We start from the raw sequence: 16,450 nt of genomic DNA on the forward strand, positions 1-16,450 counted from the left end.
AAACTTATACTTTAGTGAGAAAAATGCTTAGAATATAGACTAAAAACATAATGAAGCAATTTATTTAGATATTTGTTACAGTAGTATCTATTAATTATGATGATGCATATTATGGGTGAAGCAAAGAATTAAAAACAGACTGAGTCTGTTTTCATTTTGGACAACTAGATAAGAGTAATTGCTGGTAGAACACAAGCAGATCAGTAATTTGGAAGGATAGGTGATTGAAGGTCAGTATCTTTGCTTTATACTTATTTAGCTAATGTGTTCCTAGTTTAAATATTTACATTTTCCCATTATCCATATGTTAAAATTCTCACTCACCAAGATAGTGTTAGGAGTTTGAGGAGGTTATTAGGTCATGGGAGTGGAGCCCTCATAAAACTTTATCGTATACAACGGGTATCAGAGATACCTTCCCACCCCTTCCACTTTGTGAGCTTAAAGTAAAAGGTCACTATCTATGTGAAAGAGCACTTTACAGACACAGAATCTGTCAGTTCTCTATGAAGAAAATAAACTCCTTGTTATCTATAAGTTACCACTTTTAAATATTTTGTTATAGCCACGAAAACAGACTAAGACAATGTCTAGTAAATTGATGCACTAAGTGGGCAATTGGGTATAATTGTGTAAAATTCACATAAGAGATCAATGATGGATATTTAAAATTGAGAAGTACAGGCACATATGTATTTTTATGGAATGGAATCCATTTTAGGAATGGATTGAGATCACTTAGATAAAAGGCTTAAATTGAAAAATGACTGCCATTTGTGATTAAGTATGACTCACTCTTAACATTTACTGGTAAAAACACATAAGAAGATAAAGAAAAGAAATGGCAAATAAAGAAAGATAGAATGTCAGGATAGTATTCCATCTTGGAAGAAAGGACATTTCTTAGGAAAACTATTTGTTAAATACTGCTTTACAGCCATAACAGCTTGAATATTTGCATTTTTATAGAAAATACAGGGGGTTTTGGTAACTGTGGTGAAAGATTTTTTGATGAAATTTTGAAAGTAAAAATTTCAGCTTGAGACTTGAAAATGACAGCCTTGTTGAAAATATAAGTAAAGTGTAAGAGTTCTTTCTTTTTTGGGGGGTCAGTACTAGGGTTTGAACTTAGGGCCTTGTATCTGCTAGAGCTCTGCCATACCCTCAGTCATTTTACTTTAGTTATTTTTCAATTAGGGTCTTCGTTTTTTTGTCCATCCTGTTCTCAGACCATGATTCTCCTATTTATACCTCCCATGTAGCTGGATACATGCCACCACACCCAACCTATTTGGTTGATCTTTTGTTTTACCATCTTTTTTGCTAGGTCTATACTCCAACCACAATTATCTTAGTATCTGCCTCTCTAGTAGCTGGGATTACAGTTGTAAGCCACCAACACTCAGCTTCTAAGGATTCTTGGCTTTGCCATAGGCTTCATAAAAATGCATATATTTTCTTCTTAAAAAGGTAAATGATAGAAAGTGAATTTGTACTGATAGAACTTACTTAGTAAAGAGAAGAAAGATCAGGCAGAAAGTGAAGGAGAATAGTTGCACAAGTGGAAAGCCCTAGAAGGAGAGCAATAGTTGTAGGTTACAAGACACCTTCCCAAGACCATCACAGTGGACACTGTAATGCTGATCAAGTCAGGAAATACAGTGAAATACCAAAATAGTGATACTTTTTTGTTGAAAGATTAGGAAGCTCCTAGTTTTTCAAGTTATTCATTCATTTTGTCATTCAGCAAACACATTTCAGATTAAAATCTGGAAAGGACAATGGATAAAAAGCATAAATTATATGCATATTGGAAGAGGTATACAATAAAAAAGCTACTTAATATTGCTTGAGCTCATTATGAGGGTTACATAGAAAATTAAGTTTCAGTAAAAATAATAGTTAAAACAACTGTGGTTGAAACTGTCAAAGAAGGTCACTATAATGAACAAAGTTGGCATTTGAGAAGGAAGGAATGAAATGAGAAATGAGATTATCTGGGGATAACATTTAAGGGGGGAGTCAGCAAGTACCAGAATAGTGGGGGACCTTTAGTATGCTATAAGAAAAAACAGGCATGTGTGGCTGCAGTTGATGTGGAGTGGGAACAGTTGATGTGGAGTAGAAAGGGTGAAAAATAGTATCAGAGAGGTTACAAAGAGGAAGTGCCTTCAGAGTCTCCTTCAGGCAATTAACAGGAATTTTTAATATAAATGTGAGGGGAAGAAAAGAAAAATTTTTGGACTAAAGTAATGAAAATCTGTGTTGTAATTTTGAAACAATTTATATGAGTGATATATAAGACTATTCTTTAAGAGGGAAAGCTGAAATCTAATAAGTTGTTAGAGGAATCTGAGCAAGTAGTTAGAAAAAGTTTATGAAACCCAATGTTTAGGAATTTCAGTTTTATAGGAAAGGTGAAATTGAACACATTCATACTGAAACATAGGGAAGTAAAAGGGGATTTAGTAAAATATCTGTTGTGGTTTTTGAAGAATGATTTTATTTCCACTCTGGTTTTCTGGTGTAATTATTAAGAATATATCATGTCACTTTTTAAAGTATCTAGTTGTAGAAAATTAATTACATAGTCACCTAAAATTAAGTGTGAAAGTGGAAATACATTTAAAAAAACCCACTTATTTGTATTAAATGAGATGCCAAAAAAATCATGTTGAGGTACATTGTGTTATGTGTATCTTTGTATCTGAGTTTGTTTGTTGTATTTTTAAAGAAACATGGTAAAATTGTGGGAACCTTGTGAGGTAGCATGTGTGTGTGCACTGTGAGGGAATAAGTGTTTACATTTCTATGTATTTTTAAAACCATTTAACTCAACATAAAATCAGAACCAAATATGTAGCTCACAGATCATGCATTTGAGAGTTACCCTGTTTAGTAAAATGGTAGCTTCAATTATCAGGAAGTATGTCCCTTTAAAAGTGATTATTTTTGTATCATTCTAAAAATATACTTTGAATGATATAATGAGATGAATGAGTTCACTTTTTAATCATAAGCATGTGTGTACATATTTATTGAAAACTGTAATCAGATATTGGGGGCATGGGCAGAGTGCTTCAAGAGTTAGAGCACCTGGCTAGCAAGCATGAGGCTCTGAGTTCAAACCTCAGCACCACTAAAAACAAAGGACAGAAGTTATGTGTGTATATCTCTTCTATTTGGAAATGTTGGTGGCATTCTGTTTCCTGGACCCACAAAGTATAAAAAAAACCTTTTGTTTTCAATTCAGGGAGGTTCTTAATTTTTTTCTTTTTTTTTTCCTTTTATTTTATTGTTCTTACATTTACTTACATATGAATACATTGTTTGTGCCAGCCTCACCTCCTCCCCCGGTCCTCTACCCTCACCCTTCCCCTTCCCCACTTCTGGGCAGAACTTGTTCCACCCTCTTGTTCTCCCATTTTGTTGAAGAGGAAACATAGGAGATAATAAGAAATACATATCATTTTTGCTAGTTTGAGATAAAGATAGCTATACAGAGAGATTCCTAGCATTGCTTCCACTCACTTGTGAATTGCAACCCACACTCGTTCATCTCTACCAGACCTCTTTGCTACTTCCTGGTTGATAGAACAATAATGTCGCCATCTTGTAAATCGGTGGCCATTTTATCCCCAGGGCTCACTTGAGAAATTCCCAAAGACAGCCCCACCCTTAAAACAGAAATTCCCCCTCTAAGACAAGCTCCAACTCTACCAGAGACTCCTGCCCATGCACTAACTTCCTAACCCTCCCTCTTCTATAAAAGGCTATGCCTGGCCCAGAGTCGGCCTGAGCCATCTTTCCCTGGTCAACCAGGCAGCTCATGCCTGTCATTAAACCCTGGTCTTGGATGTGAGATTTTTCTTGTGAGCTTTCTTTCTGAGCAGGATTTTTCCTAACATTTTGGTGCTGTGACTCAGATAGGGTGAGCTCTTGGCACTGACCTTGCTCTCCCACACCCCTCCCTCCATCTCGCCCTCTCTCTCTCTCTTTCTCTAAAACTTCCAATTCCCTTCCTCCGGGACTTGAGTTCCTTAGCCAGGACCCCCAATCCTAGAAGACATCCTCTTGCTCACAGGGAATTTCCTTTACCCCAGCACGCCTCCGTTCACCATCCACCACTGGACAATCCTCCCTCAAGGTCCTCTCTCGGTATATCCTCCTCACATGCAGAGCCGTAATCTCTTTCTCATTTCCTCGAAAACCTAGTGCTAGGTCTTGGCTCACTACCGTCCCTGGGAACCAGGTTCCCTAGGGCTGTGGTCCTCGGTGATGAAGATTTTCCTCCCAGGTATTCCACATCTATTCTCTCCTGAGGAATTGATATTTCAGGGACGCCTGCCATATCTCTCCTCAGGTCAGGCCTCACCATGGGAATTGGACGATTTAAAATTCCTTCAAACTTGCCATTGGGATGTCTTCTGGCCAATCTTGGGCCCCTTCTCCACATGCCTGATCTTAAGTCCCGAAAGTTCATTTTTCTCTGTAATCAGGCCTGGCCCCAATATCCATTAGACAATGCTCCCAAATGGCCACTTAATGGCACTTTCAATCCCACTATTTTAAGGGATTTAAACAATTTCTGTGAGTGTACTGGCAAATGGAAGGAACTACCCTACATCCAATCCTTTTCCTATCTCCAACCAAACCCTCCCTCTGTACTTCTTATTCCCCTGCACAGGGTCTATTAGTGTCTAAACCAGTCTCAAAACCAGCCAAATCCCTTCCAAACCCCCTCCTGACTCCAAAACTTTCCCCTCTTTTGACCCTGCTAATTAGCTTCCACCTTATCAGTGACAGGCTTCCATTGCTCAACCATCGGTCCTCCCTCTGGGCCCATCCATCCTTCCCTCTACTTCCCCTTCCACCCTTCCCTCTACCTCCTCTTCTGTCCTTCCCTCTACCTCCCCTTCTGCCCTTCCCTCTGACCCCTCTTCCACCCTTTCCTCCACCCCTCCTTCCACCCATCCTTCAGCTCCTCCTTCTGCCCCCCTTCCACTCGTCCTCCTGCCCATTCTTCTGCCCCTCTGTCCCCCAAGCACCACAGGGGCCCATGAGCTCCCCACACACTGTCTCTCACGGAGCCCCCCTAGTCATCCACTTTCCATCTACCCTCTCCAGGAAGTGGCTGGAGCAGAAGGCATTGTGAGGATCCATGTCCCCTTTTCCTTCGCTGACCTCTCTCAGATAGAAAAGCACCTTGGCTCTTTCACCATTGGCCCAGATTCTTATGTTAAAGAGTTCCAGTACTTGGCTTGAACTTATGAACTTACTTGGCATGACATCTAACTCATTCTTTCTTCCACCCTCCTTCTGGAGGAGAGACAAAGGGTCAGGGACACGGCTAGGACACATGCAGATGAGATCCATTGCACCACCCCCGCCTATCCTGTAGGGGCTACAGTTCCCTACTTAGAAGCCTAATTGGTATTACCAAACCAATGGTAGAATGCTTAGGGATCAGATGGTTACTTGTTTAGTGGTAGGACTAAAAAAGGCAGCCCAGAAGGTTGTTAATTTTGATAAACTCAGAGAAATTCAAAAAAAGAAAGAGGAAAATCTGGCTAGTTTTTTGTCCCAACTCACAGAGGTGCCAGATGCTGTACAAAAGTTAACCCTGAAACTCGGGATGGGGACAATCATTCTTATGACCCATTTTATCTCCCAGTCAGCCCCAGATATAAGAAAGAAACTTAAAAGGCTGGAAAGTGATCCTCAGGCTCCACAGCATGAAATTTTACACGTGTCCTTCAAGGTCTATAATTACTGAGCAGAACAACAAAAGGCTGATAAGGAGAGGAGAGATAAGGCTAAATTCCAGATGTTGGCACAGCCCTTCGACAAAGGCCTCTGACATCTAACTCCCAAGGCCAGGGAAAATCCCAAACACCTCCCAGACCACGTTTTTTGTGTGGCCTTGAGAGACACTGGCCCTGTGCATGTCCGAAACTGCACAACCCTCCAAGGCCTCTTAAGTGCAAACAGTAGGGCTACTGGGTGATGGACTGCCCCTGCACCCCTGAAGGTGGAGGGTCTAAGCCCCCCCACCATCCCTCCTCCCTAATTGATCTTTTAGAATTGGTGACTACAGCTGATGACTGACAGAGCCCAGGACTCCCAGGCCCAACAACCATAACTCCACGGGAGCCCAGGCTGGGGACCTACCAAGCCTTCTTTAACTTCCATACTCGGTGTGGAGGGAACTCCTACCCAGCCCTTAATGACTTTTCTTTTAACCTGCATACTGGGAGATACGCATTTTACTCACTCTTTCCTAGTCTTCCCTAATTGCCCCACCCCACTCTTGGGGAGGAACATTTTGTCAAAATTCCAGGCCACTCTCACCTTACACTCACACCCTCTTAAACCGTGACCCATTATCCCCTTGTCTCCATCCTCATGACCCCTCCTTGCTGTTATGGGTGCCCTTCTTCTACAAGCCCCTCCTGACCCTTTGCCCTTACCCACTGCACTGGTGGTTCCCATTGTGTGGGACCTCCAGAACCCTGTACTCACTACACATCATAAGCCAATTGTTATTACTCTCAAGAATCCCTCCGCTTTCCCAAACCAACCTCGATATCACATTTCTCTAATCACTTACAGGGATTAAAGCCTATCATTTCAGAGCTTCTCGCTAAGGGCCTGCTTTGCCCAACCCACTCTCCCTATAACATTCCTATTGTGCCTGCAAAAAAGTCCAATGGGTCTTACCAGTTGGTGCAGGACCTCTGCTTAATCAACACAGCAGTGACTCCTGTACACCCAGTGGTGCCCAACCCCTGCACCCTCCTGTCTCTCATACCCAGTACCACCACCCATTTCACAGTCCTGGACCTAAAACATGCTTTCTTCACTATCCCTGTCCACCCTCAATCCCAAAATCCCTTTTCCTTCACCTGGACTGACTCAGATACTCATACTTCCCAACAATTGACGTGGACTGTCTTACCTCAGGGGTTCCGGGATTGTCCTTGCCTTTTTGGCCAGGTTCTGGCTATGGATCTCCTCACCCTCCATCTCTCCCCGAGTAAACTCCTCCAGTATGTAGATGACTTCCTCCTTTGCAGCCCCTCCCTTGAGGATAGCCAGCAACACACTGCCCTTCTGCTTAATTTTCTGGGGAAAAAGGGATCCTGCGTGTCCTCTAACAAGGCTCAACTATCTCTCACCCAGGTGACTTACCTGGGCCTATCTATCTCCCCTACTCACAAGACTATCACCCTAGATCACAAGGCTTTGTTAGCCTCTCTCCCTGCCCCCACCACCAAGGCTCTCCTTCCTCAGCCTGGCTGGCTATCTCAGAGCCTGGGTGCCCAACTTCAGTCTGATGGCTAAGCCTCTATATGAGGCATCCAGGAGTCCCACTCAAGAGCCTCTGAACCCCTCTTGGCTTGTGTCAGTTCATTTTAAAAACCTCTTACAAGCCCTGTTATAATCCCTGGTGCTTCGCCTGCCAGACCTCACTCATCCTTTTTTTCTTTATGTTTCTGAGAGGCAGAGATTTGCTCTTGGAGTTCTGGGACACAACATAGGGCCCTCCTTCACTCCAGTAGCATACCTCTCCAAACAATTAGACCCCACAACCAGGGGATGGGCCCCATGCCTTAAGGCTCTGGCAGCTGCCTCTCTCTTGATCCAGGAAAGAAAAAAAGCTTATCTTTGGATCCCCTCCTTACTTTCTGCACCCCCCATAGCCTCTTGGAACTCCTTACATATAAGAGACCTTATTTTATGCCTCCCTCCCATGTCCTGTCCCTCCAGGTGGCCTTGGTCAAGGATCCCACCCTAACTTTTGTCTTGTGTCCCCCACTTAACCCAGACACTCTTCTTCCTCTCTCCTCAACACCCCTCATTAACTCTTGCCCTGAGACCCTTGAGGAACTCCTCCCTTGCTCAGACCACATTCAAGAGGGCACCCTTTCTCAGGCTGACTACACTTGGTTCAATGATGGCAGCTCCTTTGTTCACGACAGACAGTGAAGCGTTGGATATGGTATCGTGTCTGATTCTGCCATCACTGAGGCATGCCCACTCCCTTTGGGTACTATTTCCCAAAAGGCAGAATTGACTACTTTGGCCAGAGCTCTGACCCTGGCAAAAGGCAAAACTGTCAACATTTACACTGACTCTAAGTATGCACTTCACACTTTATTGTCCCACTCTGCAATCTGGAAGGAAAGGGGATTCCTAACCACATGAGGAACTCCCATTACCAATGCTGCCTTAATAGCTCAGGTCCTAGAGGCTTCACGCCTCCCTTTCCAGGTAGGCATTACTCATTGTAAATCTCACCAAACTGATTCTTCTGTAATTACCACAGGAAACAACTGAGTGGATGCAGAGGCCAAGCAGGCAGTCCTCCAACCTGCACCCCAATTGACCATGTACCCTCTTACCCCAGCTTCTTTCCCCCTTACTAAACTTTCTCTCCCTTCTTCTGAAGTTAAAACTCTTCTCTCTTATTTACATATTCTTTTTCATCTTAATCTCCATGCTCTTTGCATCTTTCTCCAGCAATCCCTTTCCCTATCTCCAGGAGACATACAATACCTTAAACAGATTACCCAATCCTGCTCAATTTGCCAAACCCCAACTCCAGTGTTAGACCCCTCCCTTTCCTATCCATCAAGCCAAGGGTTGCCTCCCTGCCATGGATTGGCAAGTGGGCTTCCCACATATGCCTCCAGTAAAGAGGATTAAGTACTTCCTGATATTGGTAGACACCTTCACAGGATGGGTGGAATCCCTCTCTATGACCAATAAGAAGGCCTCCACAGTGACATCGATTTTGGTCACAGAAATCATCCCATGATTTGATCTCCCAGCCTCCATCCAGTCAGACAATGGGCCTGAGTTTGTTTCCTCTATCTTCCAAAAATTGGCACAAGCCTTAAATATTCACTGGAGGTTTCACATTCACTATCACTCCCCATCTTCAGGTGAAGTTGAAAGTGCCAATTGCACACTAAAAAATACTCTCACCAAACTCTCCCTTGAGCTCCACCTAGATTGGACAAAGCTCTTACCCCTAGTCCTTCTCCACCGCCAGGCCCTTCCAAAGAGACCACTTATGTTCAGCCCTTTCTAGCTTCTCTATGGCTTTCCTCTCCTCCCTATCATGATTCAGCCAGAACCCCGTAACATTTCCCCAACTCTCCTCAATCCTCTCCTCACTTTTCTTGGCTCTCTCCTTTGGTCTCATGCTCATGGTCAATTGCCACAGCCCTCTGACAACACTGAAATAACTCCTTCCCTCCAAATGGGAAATCTAGTTTATCTAAAAAATGCAGCCACACCTGGCCACTTGCAGGAAAAGTGGAGAGGCCCATTTAAGGTCATCTTCACCACCCCCATGGCTGCTAAGCTAGCAGGATTTCCCTCCTGGGTACATGTCAAAAACCTAAAACTGGCAGCCCCACCCAAGACCTACTAATCTCTTTCTACAGGACTAACAAAAATAAAGATCTCCTAATTCCCCAAATTCTAGAAGACAGAGACACACCCACGGAAGCTCCTGGGGTACAGGCAGGAGCCCAATGCCTAGGGATCTGGCATCTCACCTACTCACTCTTTATACATTCCCTCTCCCATTCTTTCCCGTCAGTGCCTGCCCATGTTTTTACTCTTTCCTGTATACCCTCTACTCTGAGATTTTACTCTTCCCACTTCCTGACACAATCACCTTCCCTCCTTTCTCATACCTTCTTTACTCCTGCTTCATAGATTGGTTAGCCGACCTTCACCTCCAAGGTACTCTCTCAGACTTTACTCCTGAAGAAATTTATTCATTTTCCAACATTATCTTTGCCTTATTGTAAACTGCACCACCTATGCTTTCACTCCATGCCTTTCTGTGGGTAGCTCTTGTCTTTGTCCCCTCTTTCCTAAGTATCGGACTGTGGGCAACTTCTCCCCCTGAGGGGAGATGACCCCATCATGCAGTTCTCTGTTTTGGGTACCTCACCCTTTGCATCTTACTCATTATACTCTCTTCTTTCTTATGACCTGTATAATCATGAGCCCCAAACTTGCCCCTGCCTGTGCAACCTCATCCTATTCCTACCAGCATAGGACTTGTTATGATACACTACCCCATGTACAATGTGGGGCAAACCACACTGCACTGCAAGGAGTAAAGGCAGTAGTACGGGTTATACTTGCTTTGGGAATTGTAGACAAGTGAGCTGGACTGAGCTCACACATTATGGTATGTCCGATGGAGGAGGAGTACAGGATCAGGCATACAAGAAGGTCCTCTGCACCCAGGTACCTCAGGTTCTCAACAACCTATTCTTTCCCACCAGAAAGCCTCTCAAAATTCCTTTACACACACTGTCCCTTTCTGAAACCCTTCTCCTCCAGGTCATAAATACCACTCAGCAGCTACTCATCCACACCAATCCTACTCTAGCCAAGGTTGTTGGAAGTTTCAGTGGACTGGCCCTTCTCAGGTCATTGCCAGCCCCATAAATGTTTCTACACCACTTGCCTTAAACTGTTCCTTTACCAAAAAGGTCACCACCTCCACTCTTTCTCCAGTTCTTCTCTTCCAGCCAGCCCCTCTTTGCCTGCAGAGTTCCTTGGGGACAATTGAGGTAGGCTCCCTAGCAGCTGAAAAATGCCACATCACTGGGATGGCCAACAAAACCAGAAATTATCTGCTACCCCACCCCATTCCCAGGACTCTCTTTCTATGCAGTCAGAGTGTATATCCCTGCTTATCCCAAGCCTGGAAGGACATCAGCACTCTGGCATTTTTGGTTCCTGACATAGATATTATTACAGAAGATAAGGAACTTCCCATTCCACTCACTGCGTGCCTTTGATCTAAAAGGGCAATCTAGGTTATTCCCTTGTTAGCTACCCTGGGAATAACAGCAGCCATGGGAATGGGGGTGCAGGAATAGGAACCTCTGTCCTCTACTACACAAAACTCTCTAATCAATTGATAAGTGGTCTTCAAATGGTGGCTGAGTCTACCCTAACCCTACAGAAACAACTTGACTCCCTAGCCTCAGTTGTACTCCAAAACCGACGAGGCCTTGACCTGCTCACTGCAGAGAAGGGTGGTCTCTGCCTGTTTTTACAAGAAGAATGCTGTTTCTATGTTAATCAGTCAGGGGTAGTAAAAAAATAAAATTAGTCAACTCCAGGAGCAATTAGAAAAGTGGAGAAGAGATTTGGAGGACTCTTGAAATCCTCTAGGGAACAACATTTCACAGTGGTTCTCCTGGCTAATGCCCATCCTAGTGCCTATATTTCTTGCTCTCATATTCTTAAGCTTCCTCCCTTGTATCATAAAAACAGTACAAAGATTTCTTTTAGACCACATGTTTGCTATTGCTAATCAAAAGTTTAACCAGTTGTACATCTAGGGATATCAACCTCTCCAAAACTGCCCGGAGAACCACTGAGAGGGCCCCAACCAGGTCACCACAGGAGCCTGAGGATCCCGCCCCATACAACGCCCCCCGCCAGCAGGAAGCAGCTAAGAGGCCAATGCTTTACCCCAATTCCTGATCCTCAGCTCCTACCTCAATCATTATTAAAGAAATTGGGGAAATAATAGAACAATAAAGTCTCCATCTTGCAAATTGGCAGCCATTTTATCCCCAGGGCTCACTTGAGAAATTCCCAAAGACAGTCCCATCCTAAAACAGAAATTCCCACTCTAAGATAAGCTCCACCCCTACTGGACTCCTAGCATGCACTAATTTCCTAACCCTCCCTCTTCTATAAAAGGCTATGCCTGCCCAGAGTTGGCCTGTGCCATCTTTCCCCAGTCAGCCAGGCGGCTCATGCCTGTCATTAAACCCTGGTCTTGGATGTGAGATTTTTCTTATGAGCTTTCTTTGTGAGCAGCATTTTTCCTAACACTGGTCCCCTTCCCATAGAGGTTTCTGCCAGTTTAAAATTGCTATTCATTCCTCTACAGTGAATACATCAACTACATTCAAGTTTTCGGTTTCCTTCCTTGTCCCTATTTTTCCTGTACATGCTCTCTGCTTAGTGTGTGACTCCAATAATATTACTTCATTTGTTTGGGGGCTATAATCTGTGTATGAGGAGATTCTTGATTTTTAAAGCCTGCTCGTTTCCAATAGTAATCACAGTTAATTTAACTCCAGCACTAAAATCCATCAATGAACAAGTTGTATGTTCTTTATCATTTAAATTAGTAAGATTGCCTGTCAACACTGTGCATATCTGATTATGTTTAGAACTGCTTAGAGAAGTTAGAGTTGAATCAACATAGATCGTAACACATGGGTACACCAAAGCAATGGTAGGAAACTCTCTTTATAGGTATCCTTAACTCAACTAGCAAAAACTCTGTGTCTTCTTTATTATGCTTATGTCTTTTCTTCAACAAAATCAGTGATAAGGGCAGAATAGGACTTGCCTGGAACTGAGGAGGTGAGGGGAGGAAGGGTGGGGGAGGGGAGGAAGGGTGGGGGAGGGGAGCAGGGTGGAGAAATGACCAAAACAATGTATGCACATGTGAATAAATGAACAACAACAACAACAAAAAGGAAGTATACGATGAAGCGTATGTAACAGAATTCTATTTGGTACGCAGGTTTAGATTTATTACATCATTTTCAGTTGCATTGGAGGCATCTGCTACTGCATATATAATTAATTTTGTACTCATGGGGAAGTAGCTTGAGGGAAACAATCTACAAACCCAACTATGTGGTAAAGTACACCGTATAATATCAAAGACAGATGTCAAACTCATATTCAGAATAGATGAGTCTTTTCCATAGCTGACTACTAATAAGACTATATAATCAAGGCAGTATTTACAAAGAATAGATACATTATAAGTGTGCATATTTGCCTACAGCTACAGCATTGTCAAAATGCTTAGAATCACAAGAGAGGTTTTTATGCAAATTGGAGTGAACAAAAGCAAAATAGTTTTGGAAGAATATCTCTTGGAAGCAAATAAAATTTTGTGCAAAAGTAAAAAAGACAGGAAATGTCTAGAAGGATATTTTAAAAATTCACCATACCTATAACATATTTAATATAAATTCACCTATCTTGTTAATTAAATTAAGTGACATTTCCTGTTTGATTATTGGAAAATAATTTTAAAAGTAGATAAAATTTCAGTGACACCTTAATCATAAATTTCTGTTTAAGGTATTTATCATGAATATATTAAAGATGCATGCTCATAAGAGACATAACTAACAAACTTGAATGTATAGCATTTTTTTCCATGATGAAAAGCACAAAGCAGACTTTCTAAATTATGGTAAAACCCATTTAACAATTAATATACACTTTAAAAAAAATGAATGACACTAAAGTAAAACAGGTCCTGTCCAGGGGTGATTACCAGGATAGGGGGGAGGTTAAATGGACAGAAAAATCATGGACAAATATGGTTGATTTGTATGTAAAAATAAAACAATGAACCTGAAAAAAACATGTGGGAACACAGAAGGGCATAACTTAGTTTTGGTTGCTATAATAAAATTGATAGGAAAATTTAAAGGTCTCATTTTTAAAAACCCTATATTTAAAAAAGGAATGTAAGAACAAGACCTCCAGGTCATCCAGAAAGGTTCACTTGTTTCCTACAATTTCCATCTAGGAAGCTGCCTAACCTCTGGTTTTATCATTATAAAGAAAGAATGTCAGTCACTTTAGAGCACAGTTTGGGATTAAATTTCAATGTATTACTTTCAGAGAGATGAGAAACTTTCTTAGGTTTTTAGAATGAAGATAACTACCATAAGTTGAAATGAGTTCATAAGGGGGGAAATCATTACATAGAGGGGCAAGCACTACAGGAATCAAGGGAAAAATATCTACTAAAATCCAGTTCTCATTACAACAAATGAGAACATAGGCAGGCAGTTAAAATAATCCCCTAAATTAAGCAAAGTTCACAACAACCTATGTGGCATTTATTTAGGGGGAAATATACATCAAGTATTTTAAAGGATAGGAGTTTCATGGCTTTAAGTTTTACCTATTCCCATTCAACTCTTTGCAGCTCTACAATACCTTTGGAAAGCAATCTAGCAGCAGCAGGAATAAAAACCATCAGCCTTGCACCCACTGAGTCAGGGACAGTGAGATTGTATGCAGAGAAGTTCAGAGCTCTTCCAAAATTTTTGTATTAGCAGAGAATTTTCAACATTTGACCAATGTGGCAGCTTGCAGAAAAAGTTCATTTTACAAAGGCTTATCTGTCATTGATGTTCTTAGATTTGGTTAACTGGAAAGAAAAGTATCCTGTACTCAGCTTGTTTGTCAAAGAAATCTGTAGATATCACTTATCATCATAGTTGTCTGAGGTTGTGGTAATAGTTGTTATAAATAATATGCAAAATAAAAAAGTAAAAGAAAAATCTGGAAAATTATATAACTATACTCAATGTTGAAAAACTTCATACAGTCATTGGGATCTAAAATCCATACATTTGTGTAAAAGTATATATTTACCTATGAAAAGCATAAGTGTTTCTCTTTTGACGTTTACATTTGGAAGATCTTAATGTTCTATGAAACACCAGATTATCAAAAGCATGATATAACACACACTCGAAGCTTCTGGGCTAAGATTGTTAAGGTTAAATGGTTTAGTACACTGATAGAAATATTTGTCCAACCATAAGGTGACCACTATTCTGACTGGGCAGAGACTGAGGTGACTGCACCAAAATAAGACTGCATAGTTTATAAGATCAGTTCAAGGGAGTCTCTAAACAAAAAGCTACAACAATATCACATTATGAGGATAGGAAGAAAGAGTTTCAATTACTTTAAGTGTCCAGTTTACAACCCAAACTGATGAGACATGCAAAGAAAATGTGGATCTCTAGATCTTATACTAGCTCTATTTTAATATCAGAGATACCTCTATACTTACACATTCATCAACTGAGAGATGACCATATTTTTTGTCCTTCATTATTTTGATATGGGGTGCTACATTCATAGTTATTATATATATTGAACTATCTTTGCATGCTGGAGTGAGTTCCTCATGATCATGGTGGATAATCCTTTTAATGACTGTTGGATTCAGTTTACTAATATTTTGTTGAAGATTTTTGTGACAATGTTCATCAGTGGTATTGGCTTATAGTTTTCTCTTCATGTTGCATTTTTGTCTGGTTTTGGTGCCAATGTTGGGCTCACAAAATGTGTTTAAATTAAATAAATTTTATATCTCGGAATAACTTAAGGATAATTGATAATATTTTGAAATGAGATGCAGTCACATATAATTTACCTCAGATTTTCTATTTTTTTCTTGATGATACAGTTTTAACTCAGGGCTTTGAGCTTGTAGACACATGCTCTACTGTATGAGCCATACCTCCAGCCCTTTTTGCTCTAGTTATTTTTTCTTGTCCAGATTTACCTGAACCACAGTCCTCTTACAGATGCTTCTTGCCTTCAGTGGAATGACAGACATGTGCCACCACACCCAGCTATTGGTTGAGATGGGGTCTCCTGAATTTTTGCATGGCTGGTGAACTAGCTGTGTTTCTGCCAATATCAGACTCCCAAGTAGCCATTGTTATGGGTGAGAGACACTGACTCTCAGCAAGATTTCCTTTTTTTGATTTAACAATTGCATGCTATCACATTCCTGCTACTTCTGCTTTTGCTGCAGCACACAAATATAGTATATTATTTGTCAATTTTCAGTTTGTCCAAGATTTTAAGAAAATTTCCTTCTTGATTTCTTCCTTGATGTATTAGGTGATCAGAAGTAAGTTATTTAATTCCATGTATATGTTTAGCTTCCAATTTTTTTTCTTATCATGGATTTTTAGCTCTATTGCATTATACTCAGAAAAGACTAAATATGATTTTTTTTTTGAGTGTTCAAAGTTGTTCTGTGGCCTATCATATGGTCTCTGCTGGAGAATCTTCCACAAGCTGATGAGAAAAAAATGTGTAAAGGGCATCTGTTGAATAGTATATTCTGTAGATGTCTTTTTGGTCTATTTGGTCTATAGTACAATTTAACTCCAGCATTTGTTTTATGCTTTTATCTAGGTGATATACTCATTGCTGAAAGTGAGTTTTATTTTATTTTATTTTATTATTCTTTTATTCACATGTGCATACATTGTTTGGGTCATTTCTCCCTGCTCCCCCCATCTCTCACCCTCTCCTCTCTTCCCCCTTCAGTTCCAGGCAGGTCCTATTCTGCCTTTATCACTAGTTTTGTTGAAGAAAAGAGACAAGCCTAATAAGGCGGACAAAGCATTTTTGTTAGTTGAGTTAAGGATGGCTATACAGAAATATTCCTAGCATTGCTTTCATGTACACCTGTTATGACCCATGTTGATTCATCTCTAATTGATCTTTACCCCTGTTACTGATCCCCTTCTCATGATAACCTCTGTTGCTTGAAGGTTTCTGTATTAGCTCCTCTGGAGTGGGGACATCAAATGCTTTC

This window comes from Castor canadensis, chromosome 10, assembly GCF_047511655.1.
Source record: "Castor canadensis chromosome 10, mCasCan1.hap1v2, whole genome shotgun sequence".
NCBI lineage: Eukaryota > Metazoa > Chordata > Mammalia > Rodentia > Castoridae > Castor > Castor canadensis.